Genomic DNA, 13,642 nt, shown 5'->3' on the forward strand with positions numbered 1-13,642 from the left:
CCCGCAAAGGATGGTAATTGCAGTAAACATGCAACCTCCCCTTACTGCTCATTTGTTAGCCAATGGCCTTACAGCCAAAGGGGGTCCTGTTACCTTTGCAGTTGAGGCACATTCAGCCTATAGAACATAAACAATTTATTTTGGGTCAATTTTCCAGCAGTTGATGGGAACACAAATACATTTCATCATTATAAAACTGCTAATGTATCTGCACAATACAGAGCATACGCATATTTAAAGCTACCTCTCTCCTTTCAAGACCATCATAACTGACTTGATGGTGCCCTACCTCACACAATACTTCATGTTAGGTCCTCTGAGTAATGACGGTCCTACCTGGCCTTTATTGGCCACATACACACGCATCCTGATGCAGGCACCTTGGCAGTAGATGAGGTTTGCTGCTTATACATTGTCTTAGCGCAATACAAAGACTCTTAGTACAGTTTGTAATGCAAACATTAAATACTAACCCAGTATGTGATGCTCCAGTGCAACCTCACAAAGTCACACCAGGCATTAACCCTGCAACAGTACATTCAATTATGGGTAAGGTACTCTCCAAACGGGAAGAAATTCAGTTTTGGTTAGCTCAAAAAATAAACTCGCTGGAGGCAGCATTTCCCCATATGGGACCTCAGAGAAATACATAATTCTCACTATTTGCTTGCCATTTGGGAGGGTTCGTCCAGTAGATAACTGCAACACTTGGGGCACTGTATATGCCATGCTCTATAGTACTGCACATAGTACACCAACACTTGCCAATCTTCTGGAAGTGTTAAAACAAATTTAACATGAATACGAGGCTGTCCCATCCTTAGATTTGGGTATGCAATAATGGGCAATTTTGCCACTGTGTCTTCAATAATATTAAGTTATCTGAAAGGGGAAGCAGTAGCACTAGCAGTGTGCATGCAGCTCTGGGACATTCCTGTACAGGATTAAGAATGTGAGCTACTAAAGATTATCACCGAGACCTACTCTATTATTGGTCAGGATAGCTTGGGAGACAGACCTAGTAAACCATAAGTACAGAGTAAATCCAATAAGGATTCTACTAAGTACACACCTGAGGGTTCTAAAAACACTGGGATAAACAAAAACAAACACCTAAAGAAGAAAGGGGTGCATCTCCATATTTGGGGACCCCTCAAAACTGCCATCATCTTAGAAATAGAGATAATATAAGAAGTCCTGATAGATGATACACTTTATCCAACAGTACTATTCGTCTCTGCATCATCCCAAGAGAAATAGTGTTGTGGAGAAAAGAAACAGGGACTTAAAGCAATCCTTAGAAGCGAGAGTATTAGGCACAGGTCGTAGCTGGCTTAATCACCTGTATGGAGTCCAGAGAGAGCTTAATAATCTGACCAGAAGGTCTCTCAGAGGGCGTACCCCTGTTTCTAACACAAATGTATGTTCCAGGTCTTGATGGTCCTGGAGCGGAGACGGCATATATTCTTTTTGAAATAAATGAATGTGTCACTGTCTTGCAGGACTTAAAACAGTTCCGTGATGACAATGCATCTGCCAGTGCCACCTCCTTGGGAATAAGGGATGCACCAATAACACCTACCGGCTAGATTCCAAAAGTTGGGGGTCTAGCAGGTGAAAAGATTGCTGTGAAAAAGGAGTTTAGTCCTTCTTATTGTGTACTGATTCCAGTCCTGGGAATACATGGTAACAGAACTGTTATTCTACCACCGCTGCCTAGTTCTGAAGAAAACTGCTTTGTCTCCATCAACAATGTCAAGCTACACCATATGGCCAATCCTACACAGCAGACCTAGAGGACTCCTAGATAGTACCCAACTTGCTCTTAATACAGTCCAGGATGTTTCGCTACAGATTTTAGCAGCAACGCTGACACTTCCTTGAGCTTGTGGAGGGTGGAAGATGATCTTTCATTAGTGCCACTAATTTCTTCTGTGACAAGAAATGTCCACAACAATGAGCAATTGTTCTCAAATTCAACTCAAACAGATAGACTCGTCTGCTATGAACCACCAAGAGAGACCTGCCAGTTCTCCTCTTCCAAACACGGCTCCAGGTTTTGCACGGACTGCTTGTGGATATTTTGCCAATGTCAACAACTCTTTCACCAACTCACTGGCCTCTTCTGCAACAAGACTGTCAAGAGCACGTAAGCTTATAAATTGGCTCAATATAAAATATTTAATTTGTCCATGGAACTATCTGTGGCTCTTAGTAAATGTACTTGACTTCCTTCTTTGGAATGAATTTGGCATTGCCTTTTTCCTATTAATTCATGGTCTTTACCTTCCTGAATGCTATACAGTTGAACTGTAGGATGAGGTCCTAAAACCACATTTTTCCTACCATAAGGCTCACTCTGATTTGTCCCTACTGGACATTTCAGCTATACCAATTCCTGATGGAATTGTTTGGGATGATGTATCTTTTGATATATATGGCTTGACGGAGGTTATTCAAATTCCATATGTATTTAAACTTTCATTGAATGGTGTAGTAACACCTGGAGTTGTTTCCAATGATTGGGATGTAAACATAGTTGGTTCTACGTTATTTGAAATAGAGTATTTTACTGTATTGGAAAGTGAAAATGTTTATCAATCATTATGTTGACCATTTGGAGTTGAGTCAAGAGGGGAGTTAAAGAGAGCCCGTAATAAAGCTGCTAGGGCAACCCGTAAGAGTCCAAGGAAGTGCAGAAGGCCTATAGGAAGGCCATTTATGATGAAAAACATAAATGCTCTGAACTTTCCTGGGCAAAGCTTGTCTGCACCAGCAAGGACTCAAATTCAAGAAATTTGTGTACCCTTATGATTACATCAGTAAATGGGCAGAGTGGGACAGGAAGGAGAATGGGCATCATTTCCGGTTAGTCACTTCTGTGCAAGCGAGCTAGAAGACTAATTTGCTGTATAAGGGAGGACAGAGTACCACCAACGTCCCAACCAGGTTCCTGTCTCCAGCTTAGGAGTCTCTGCATTCCGAGGCTGGAGCCATGACTTGCCTTTCACACCGACCTCAGTGCATTATATCCATGGCAACATGAGACAGGGCACCAGGCCCCAATGAGCTCCCTGAAGTTCTTTTTAAGCAGGGTATAGCGTTTTGGGCTGATAGGCTCATAAACCTCTTCGGCTACAGCATGAAGTGTTCTAGAATTCCTGAGTCATGTCATGGTGCAATAATCCATCTACTGCATAAATGTGGTTCAAGGTTGGATCCTGGAAACTATAGGCTAATGGCACTACTTGCTAATAAGGGCCAAATATTATGCTAGTCTGGTGTTAGAGGACTAACTGGCTTGGCCTGAGCTAAAGACGTTAATTCCAAAATGTCAAACAGGGTTTATTGCTGAATCTGACCCATTGACTAACATAATGGCTCTATCTGTTTTGATGGATCAGGTAACATCATCATGCTCTGTACTGCACTGCTGTTTTGTGGATTTTAAAGCAGCGTTTGAACGGGTCCCCAGGGGGATTTTGTGGGCTAAATTACAAAAAAGGGGGAATATCACCTGTGCTTCTGGGGACAATAATCAAGTTGCACACTGACACTTGGGTCGGTATTACATTGGGAGATGACCACACGCTCTTGAGGAAATTCTTCACATTTCATTTCATGGTGTGAAGCAGGGATGTGTGCGTGTTCCCCTGCTGTTCAATCTTTTTATTGCATATCTGTCAACACTACTTAATGCCAAGACTGGTAGTTTATGGATCAGCCTCCGGCCTAATGCTGAAGATTTGGCAGTGTTTAGCCATTCAAGGGTAGGCCTTTAGCGGCTGCTTAATCAGTATACAGCTCTTAATAATTTGGAAGTGCATTTGTTTAAAACAAAGGTGGTATCTTTTGGTAAAAAAGGCATCTGGGAAGTAGCTTGCATTATAATAGAAAGAAAATCACCTGAAATTAATGCTATAAGCACCTAGGGGTGTACATTAATGCCAGGGGTTGCTTTGTGAAGCAGAGAAAAGAGGTTGAAGCAAAAGCACTTGCCTTTCAGGTGTCTCTTTCGAAATGAAATCCAATAGGGGGCCAAGTCTGTCGCCATTGTTGGAAGTCATGAGACCAAAGATTGCGCCCTCATTGACTTATGGTCAGGAAGTTTAGTTGGGTGGAGACAGCTGTTTGTTAAACAATCTGGTTATTAAGATTTATAAGAGGGGCTTCTGTCTGCCAAAAGTATTGTTGCCTTCCCAGGTTCGGCTTGAATTTGCACTCCTAGATCAGCTGATGCTGGTGCTTATCTGAAATTGTGTCATAAGCTAAGAAGGGCAAGAGTAGGTAGTCTGGAGTCATTTTCATGGCTTGAAATCAACTCCAGCCAGATAAAGAGGTCACACCATAGTTTTTTCAATATTGTAAATGGTTATTGAGAGTTGAAGACCTTTGGACTGATAATCCATCTCAGTTACTGTTTAAAATCAGTATTACAGAAGTGTGCAGTGAAGGTCCTTTCATTCAGATGAAGCCCTCTTTGCCATATGTAAGCACTCTCTCTTGGGCAGTAATTAGTAGTTATCACCCAGCCTCCCCAGCTAAGAATCTTTTGTGTACTTATGAGATTCATTTGAAGCAGAAATCTAGGGCTGTTAGGTTGGGAGATTGGGCTTTTTTGAAACTTCTTCCAAGTTGGTGGCAGCCAGCAGCTGGAGTATGTATCAATAAATAACTTTATTTCGGCTAAAAGCCAGAAAAGTATCCAATAAAGCAGCATATCATAATCATAAAGTAAAATAATTAAGAGATAAAAAAGAAGGGTGCCACATAATACATTAAAAAGCCCTAAAATTTCTTCTAAGATAAATTATTAAAACACACAATTATAAAAACAATACAGGACAGACATCAAGTTTTAGAACCCTATAAATCTTTCTATCTTAATTCCACTTAGTAATCTACTTCTACCTGGAGTAATTTTTGTCTAAAATAGGTTGTTAAAGCACACAATTATGAGAGCAATACGGGACAGACTTCAAATTTAAAAAAACTAAAAACCTTTCTATCTTAATTTCACTTGATAATATACTTTTGCCTGGAGTAATTATGGTTATGCCAATCAGTCAGCAGAATTTTCTCTAGTTCTTATAGCCCATGCACTTTGGAGATACCTTGCGACTGCAAGAACTACCTTGTTGCTTGTATCACTTACCAAAATTCGTAAGGATGTGTTATATTTCCTTATCCCCATTGATCTACATAAAGGAATAATCCACTTCTTTCTAGAAGCCAAATATCTGGGGCAAAAGAACATAAAGTGTGCAAGTGTCTCTGGTTGCTCATGACAAAAATGGCAAAAACTCGAGTTATAATCCTCCTTGCTCCACCTTGCAGTAAATGTCTTAAGTGGCAGAATCCCTAGCCTAAATTTGATAAAAAGGGTTTTAGTGTAGGGTGGATTTATGTTGTCCATATAGGCGTCAAACTTGGGACTACATTTATGATCTAAAAACTGTAGTGTCTTACTGCCTTGGGCCTTTTTGGTCCAAGTTTGCACCAAAATAGTCTCCCAGTAGCACCGCCTTATGCGTACTTTTGCTTTCCTGGTTAGATTGCAAGGATCTCTCCACACCTCCTCCATTTTGATGAAATGGCTCATATCTCTGATGTATTTAAACCAAGGAATTTTTAATGCACCACAATCTGCTAAAAGCTCAGCTGCTGATGCTTGATAGGTGGATAGATATTCAGATGTCCAAAGAGGTCTTAGGGCAATTTCATTATCAATCTCATTTAGAGCTAAATCAAATCTGAGGGGTGTAAGAGGGGTACTCATCGGCAACCGCAAAAAGTTACGCATAAAGCGATTTTCTACCGTTGTCAAACTTCTGGAATTACAGTATCCCCATAACTCGGCACCATAAATTGAAGCAGCCACTGCCGCTGCCTTATATACTGTAATAGCAGGTGAGATTTCCCCTTCCGAGATATTAGCAATTTTCCTCCCTATCACTGCTGACCTCTGCCAGAGGACAGACAAACTCTTCCCAATCTGTGCCGAACACTGTTGGTCGTCCGCTAGTCTGATCCCCAGATAGTCAAATTGGCTAACTCTCTCTACCAATTGTCCAGCTATGGTAATTTTCCCCCTAAATGGCTTGTGCGGATTAAAGGCCATAAACTTGGTCTTAGTTGGATTTATTTCTAGGCCCCTCTTGGCACAGAAATTAGAAAAAGCATCATGTTCATTTTGAAGGTCCATTGGGGGTCTTGAAATCAATAAAGTATTGTCTGCAAACATTAAAATGGGGACAGGGACTCCTGCTAGCTTTGGGGCATCGTGATTACAATACATCAGCTGATCTACCACACCGTTGATAAAGAGGTTAAACAGTGTGGGAGCCAGAACATACCCCTGTCTGACCCCCCTATCAACGGGTATGGCTTCTGTCAGATCTCCATCTTGAGACTAGCATACCTGAGCGTAAGTACCCTCATAGAGATACTTGATCAATCTCAGCAGTTCTTTATCAAGTTGATAGGTCTCCAGAACATTCCATAATAAGTCTGGTGGGTTCATATCAAAAGCGGCTTTTAGATCGATAAAGACCACACACAAGTGGCTCTTGTTGAGTGTCAGGTATTTCCAGCAAAGGAGATTAAACCTAAATGCCTGGCCTATTGTACTCACTCCTTTCCTAAATCCTGCCTGAAAATCGGAAAGGATCTGAGAGTCCTGTATCCATGTCTGCAGTCTAGTCAGGACCTGCTTACAGAATACTTTTTGACTCACATCAATTAAACTTATTGGTCTGTAGTTAGTTAGTGATTCCCTTGACCCCTTTTTAAAAACAGGAACTATGATTGCTGCTTGCCATGTGGGGGGAATCCACCACCCCTCAGAATCTCATTACTAAGGGGGTGATTCTAACCCTGGCGGTCGGTGTTAAAGCGGCGGCCAACCCGCCAACAGGCTGGCGGTAAAAAAAATGGGATTCTGAGCCTGGCGGGAACCGCCAACACAGACAGCCACCTTAACACTCCGACCGCCACGGCGGTACAAACAAACAGCGCGGCGGTCACCGCCAACAGCCAGGCGGCAGCCAACGTACCGCCCACACCATTCCAACTCACCAATCCGCCACCTTTTCCGGGGCGGGAGCACCGCCGATAAAAACACGGCGGAAACAGACTACGGACGGGAAAACGCTCACCACTACGCACTCCAGGAGGAAGGAGGACAGCATGGAACCCGAATTAAACATCCTACCTGCTCTCGTCTACCTTCTCATCTACCACGAGTACGAAGTCCGGCGCAGACGACAACAGTGAGTACTGCACCTACGACACACGGGAGGGGGAGGACGAAAGGTTACGGGCACACACATATGCGCCCCCCCCCCCAACTATGTACTCACCAATGCAGAGCACCAAGTCACAGTGACACCACCCAAACACCCCTGAAAAATACTAGGACATAATCATATTTGGAATAAATATTTATGTACCAAAAAGCTCCAGAAAATTAGCGTACAACCATGAAAGATATTCACAACAAAACTAATGACATACACATCAGTGTATAACTGAAGTACCAAGTCCTGCACATCCTACGAATTCAGCATGTCCGTGGGCCAAAGTCTTGAGAAACAAGGGCAAAGACCACACAGGAGACCTGAGTCCTTTGGAGAGAACACTGCAGGGGCATCAGATGTAAAAACTACAGGCACCTCAGGGGGAAGGGAAGGGGGGGTTACCCCAGCCACATGAGTCCACGACGCCAGATCCACGAGGAGCCACCATGCCCACTGGACCATCCTGGGGAGTGCAAAGCCACAGTCTCTCAATGTCTCTACAGTGGGTGGGCTGCCCACTGTACCATCCTGGGGAGTGCAAAGCCACAGTCTCTCAATGTCTCTACAGTGGGTGGGCTGCCCACTGGACCATCCTGGGGAGTGCAAAGCCACAGTCTCTCAATGTCTCTGCAGTGGGTGGATTGCCCACTGGACCATCCTGGGGAGTGCAAAGCCACAGTCTCTCAATGTCTCTACAGTGGGTGGGCTGCCCACTGGACCATCCTGGGGAGTGCAAAGCCACAGTCTCTCAAGTCTCTGCAGTGGGTGGGCTGCCCACTGGACCATCCTGGGGCATGCAAAGCCACAGTCTCTCAAGTCTCTACAGTGGGTGGGCTGCCCACTGGACCATCCTGGGGAGTGCAAAGCCACAGTCCATCAGGTGGATGACAGTCTCCACTGGTCAAGGAGGAGGCATGGTGGGCACAGTGAACCATAAACGGTGCTTGAGACGGCGGTGCCCAGCGGAGCGGTGCTTGAGAGGAAGGGCCCAGCGGAGCGGTGCTTGAGACGGCGGTGCCCAGCGGAGCGGTGCTTGAGAGGAAGGGCCCAGTGGAGCGGTGCTTGAGAGGAAGGGCCCAGCGGAGCGGTGCCTCAGAGGAAGGGCCCAGCGGAGCGGTGCTTGAGAGGAAGGGCCCAGCGGAGCGGTGCTTGAGACGGCGGTGCCCAGCGGAGCGGTGCTTGAGACGGCGGTGCCCAGCGGAGCGGTGCTTGAGAGGAAGGGCCCAGCGGAGCGGTGCCTCAGAGGAAGGGCCCAGCGGAGCGGTGCTTGAGAGGAAGGGCCCAGCGGAGCGGTGCCTCAGAGGAAGGGCCCAGCGGAGCGGTGCTTGAGACGGCGGTGCCCAGCGGAGCGGTGCTTGAGAGGAAGGGCCCAGCGGAGCGGTGCTTGAGACGGCGGTGCCCAGCGGAGCGGTGCTTGAGAGGAAGGGCCCAGCGGAGCGGTGCTTGAGAGGAAGGGCCCAGCGGAGCGGTGCCTCAGAGGAAGGGCCCAGCGGAGCGGTGCTTGAGACGGCGGTGCCCAGCGGAGCGGTGCTTGAGACGGCGGTGCCCAGCGGAGCGGTGCTTGAGAGGAAGGGCCCAGCGGAGCGGTGCTTGAGACGGCGGTGCCCAGCGGAGCGGTGCTTGAGACGGCGGTGCCCAGCGGAGCGGTGCTTGAGAGGAAGGGCCCAGCGGAGCGGTGCTTGAGACGGCGGTGCCCAGCGGAGCGGTGCTTGAGACGGCGGTGCCCAGCGGAGCGGTGCTTGAGAGGAAGGGCCCAGCGGAGCGGTGCTTGAGACGGCGGTGCCCAGCGGAGCGGTGCTTGAGACGGCGGGGCCCTGTTCAGCGGTGCTCTTCTCCACGGCGGGGCCCGGTTCAGCGGTGCCTATCTCCACGGCGGGCCCTGTTCAGCGGTGCTCTTCTCCACCGCGGGCCCTGTTCAGCGGTGCTCTTCTCCACAGCGGGGCCCTGTTCAGCGGTGCTCTTCTCCACGGCGGGGCCCGGTTCAGCGGTGCCTATCTCCACGGCGGGCCCTGTTCAGCGGTGCTCTTCTGCACCGCGGGCCCTGTTCAGCGGTGCTCTTCTCCACGGCGGGGCCCTGTTCAGCGGTGCTCTTCTCCACGGCGGGGCCCGGTTCAGCGGGGCTCTTCTCCACGGCGGGGCCCGGTTCAGCGGTGCTCTTCTCCGCGGCGGGGCCCGGTTCAGCGGTGCCTATCTCCACGGCGGGGCCCTGTTCAGCGGTGTTCTTCTCCACGGCGGGGCCCTGTTCAGCGGTGCTCTTCTGCACCGCGGGCCCTGTTCAGCGGTGCTCTTCTCCACGGCGGGGCCCTGTTCAGCGGTGCTCTTCTGCACCGCGGGCCCTGTTCAGCGGTGCTCATCCAGCAGGTCAAGGGAGCCAGACCTGGCCTCGACTCCCTGCTCAGTCGCCCTCGGACCGTGACGTTTCTGGACCCTTCGGGGACGGACTCCTGGCCTCCTTAGTGTCCTCCTTCCCAGCTGGGATGTGGCATGTGGGGTCCACCTTCTCCGCGCTCCTGCTGCCCTTCCGCTCCTTTGATGGGGCTCTCGGGCCCTTGCCTCCCCTAGATGGTGTGGGTGGTGAAGTGGCCGCACATTGCTCCTTGGGGGCAGCCCTGTCGGTCCTCGCACGGCGGTCCTTGTTTTTGCGGGTCCTCTTGCCGGGGGGGGGGCTGGACGTGTCCTTGCTGCTCATCGATGTGTCACTGCTGGCAAAGGGTGGGCTCCAGAACCCAGGCACAACAGTGACACCCGAAGCTGGGCTGGTGGTGGCTGCGGTGCTCTTGGGACTCTTTGAAGATGGATGGGGGAGGTCATCGGGGGGAAAGAGGTTAAGGTTAGCCAGGAAAAGTTTTTTAGGGCCAAGGTAAAGGGTAGGAGAAGTGGAGATGGAAGTGGAGGTAGAGGAGGTGGTTGTAGGAGAGTCAGGTGTGCTGTCATTGGGTGAAGGTGCTGGTGCTGTAGGCTGTCGTGAGGTGGATGGCTGTTGGGTGGGTGGCTGCCTGCGTTTGTGTGTCTTGGAAGAGGGGGTGACAGACACAGTGGGAGAGGACACAGGGGACGTGTACATGGCAGTGGGGGTGGTGACTGCACGAGTGTGGACTGTACTGGAGGGTGAGGTGGTGATGGAAGCACTGGCTGATGTTGGGGTGCATGCAGGTGTGAGTGTAGATGTCACAGGGAGGGAGGAGGGAGACGAGGAGGAGGGGGACACAGGGGTGGCAGTGGCTGTTGGCATGTCTGCATCTGGGTGTTGCTCGGGTGAGTGTTTGCGGGATCTGTGGTGCTTGTGTTTGGATGAGCTGCTCTTGGGTGTTGAGGTGTGTGCAGGCTGGTCTGATGGTGTGGATGGGATAGGCTGAGGAACAGGAGACAGAGACAGGCTGGAGGCAGTCAGAAGAGGGAGGCTGGAAACAGGGACAATGGCTGCCGTCAGTGCTGAGGCCAGAGCAGTGAACGCTCGTTGATGGGCAGCCTGACCCGAATGAATGCCCTCCAGGTACGCATTGCTCTGTTGCACCTCCCTTTGCACACCCTGGATGGCATTCAAAAGGGTCGTCTGCCCAACAATGAGCGTCCTTACCAGGTCAATGAGCTCCGCACTGAGGGCAGCAGGGGCAACAGGGGCAGGGGCTGAGGTGCCTGGGGCGAAGGAGACGCGCGCCTTCCTGGGCGAACCGGCACGGAGCGAAGACTGAGGGGCTGCTGGGAGGGCGGGGCTGGTGCGCTGGGTGGCGGCTGTACCTGTAGAGGCGGGGGGCACGGATGTTGCCGCCACCCCTAGGGAGCTCCCATCCGAGGACGTGTCGCTTTCGCTGCTCTCACCAGCGGTCCCCGTCGTGGTGCTCCCCTCGCCCTCCGGATCACTGGTGCCCTCGGTGTCTGTTCCTGGGCCCACCGGGGCCTTGTGTCCTGCAGCTCCCTCGTGCTCCGATGCCATATCTCCTCCGCCTGATGATGCTAATGCACACATGCACAAGAAGATGAAGAGAAAGGGTGGGGGGAGAAAAAAGAAGACCAGGTTGAGTGCATGCAATGTCAACACCGTTGGCGGAGAGGACAGACACAGGTGCCTAATGCACTAAGCCGCGCATTCGGGGTACACTACTCAGTACTACTGACTAAGACAACAGGCCAAGAGACGTCAAACGCGCACATGGGAGATGCTGGACCTTCAATGGCTGTACTTGTCACCCTACAGAGGTGGGGGCCGGGGGCACAGGGCCATGCCTAAGGGAGAGGACTACACTACACAAAGCGCCCTGGCCTAATGTCACCCACAGCCCTCCTCCCCCACCCAGACGCCTCCACTGCGCAGAAAGATAGGAGAATGTGCTGATACTCACCCCCTTGTGTCTGCTGTGATGTCTTAAAGCGCCCATCCAATTCAGGGTAGGCCACCGCCAGGATCCGGGACATCAGGGGGGTCATGGTGCGACTGGCACCCCTCCTAGGTTGGGAGGCCATCCCCAGCAGTGTTTCTGCGGTCTTCCTTGTTCCGCGGCGGATGTCCTCCCACCTCTTGCGGCAGTGGGTGCCCCGTCTGTTGTGGACCCCCAAGGTCCGGACTTCCTTGGCGATGGCACGCCAAATCTCGATCTTCTGATGGACGCTGACCTATTAGACATGTACAGGGTGGAAAGGAGGAAATCATCAATGACCTGCATGTTAGATGTAATTGCCCCCCTCCCACCCACTTTGCCATATGGCACATGCTCTCATCTGTCGGGCGTTGCACTCCTCATTCGCCCCCCACCCCACCAACTTACATCCACCCCAATCCACACAGGCATAGCCCATTCCATGTGCACCCGGTGTACTCACTTGTTGGTCTGGAGGACCGTAGAGTAGCGCATACTGGGGGAGGACCCCATCCACGAGCTTGTCCAACTCTTCAGACGTGAAGGCAGGGGCCCTTTCCCCAGTCGCAGCAGCCATTGTATCTTCCAGACCGAGGTCACAGCAGCACTTGCAGTATAGGTCCTCTCCTGTGGATGATCAGGTCTCGAGTGATTAAGCAGATAGAAAATGGCGGTCACGCCCGCGGCGGTGCGTACCGCGGCGGTGCGTACCGCGACCGCCGGCGCACTTCGTTATTGGCTCCTGAAACCCATAGGCTTCAATGTTAACCAATGCGGCTTTGCGCCGTGGTCTTCGACCGCCTACCGCCACGGTGTGCCCCGCCAGCGCATTGACCTCACATCCCATTGTCCCACTTCACAGGTCAGGCAGCCGCCATTTCAAGGGCCTACATGGCTTAATTTTGACTGCGACACACAGGCCTAGGCCTTGCATTGCCACACATACACGCCTTTCAACCCATTGCCATTCTTTAACTGTGCAAGCTGTCTGTACGTACCTGTGGTTTGGCTGACTCTGTGCTCCATGTTGTCCTTCCTAGGCACCGTCCGCTGGGACTTGCGATGAGAAGGAGGAATCCTCGCGTGTACCGACCGCTGGTGGACCTGTCGACAATGGAAGAACGCCATATAATACTTCGATACAGACTTGACCGTGCCACTATCCATGAACTGTGTGCCCAGCTGGAGCCAGCCCTGATGTCCCCCATCCGCCAACCCACAGGGATTCCCCCTCTGGTGCAGGTTTTGTCAGTCCTCCATTTTTTGGCCAGTGGGTCATTCCAGACCACAGTGGCCATGTCATCTGGAATGTCTCAGCCTATGTTTTCGAAGATTTTGAGCAGAGTGTTGTCTGCCCTGATGAAACTCATGCGGAGCTACATCATTTTCCCCGAGGAGGGTGACTTGCCTACAGTGAAGGGTGATTTCTATGCCCTTGGACATATCCCCAACATCATTGGTGCCATTGATGGGACCCATGTGGCTTTGGTACCCCCAAAAGACGATGAGCAGGTGTACCGAAACAGAAAAAATTATCATTCGATGAATGTCCAGGTGGTCTGTTTGGCTGACCAGTGCATCTCCCATGTAAATGCCAAGTTCCCAGGGTCAGTGCATGACGCGTATGTGATGTGAAATAGCAGCATCCCCTATGTGATGGAGCAGCTACAGAGACAACGTGTGTGGCTAATAGGTGACTCTGGTTACCCCAACCTGCCGTGGCTACTGACCCCAGTAAGGAATCCCCGGACAAGGGCAGAGGAACGCTACAATGAGGCCCATGGGCGTACTAGGAGGGTGATTGAGCGAACCTTTGGCCTCCTGAAGGCCAGGTTTAGGTGCCTGCATATGACAGGTGGATCCCTAATGTACTCACCAAAGAAGGTGTGCCATATCATCGTGGCGTGCTGTATGCTTCACAACCTGGCTTTGCGACGCCAGGTGCCTTTCCTGCAGGAGGATGGTCCAGATGGTGGTGTTGTAGAAGCC

Source organism: Pleurodeles waltl, chromosome 5 (genome assembly GCF_031143425.1).
Source record: "Pleurodeles waltl isolate 20211129_DDA chromosome 5, aPleWal1.hap1.20221129, whole genome shotgun sequence".
Classification (NCBI taxonomy): Eukaryota; Metazoa; Chordata; class Amphibia; order Caudata; family Salamandridae; genus Pleurodeles; species Pleurodeles waltl.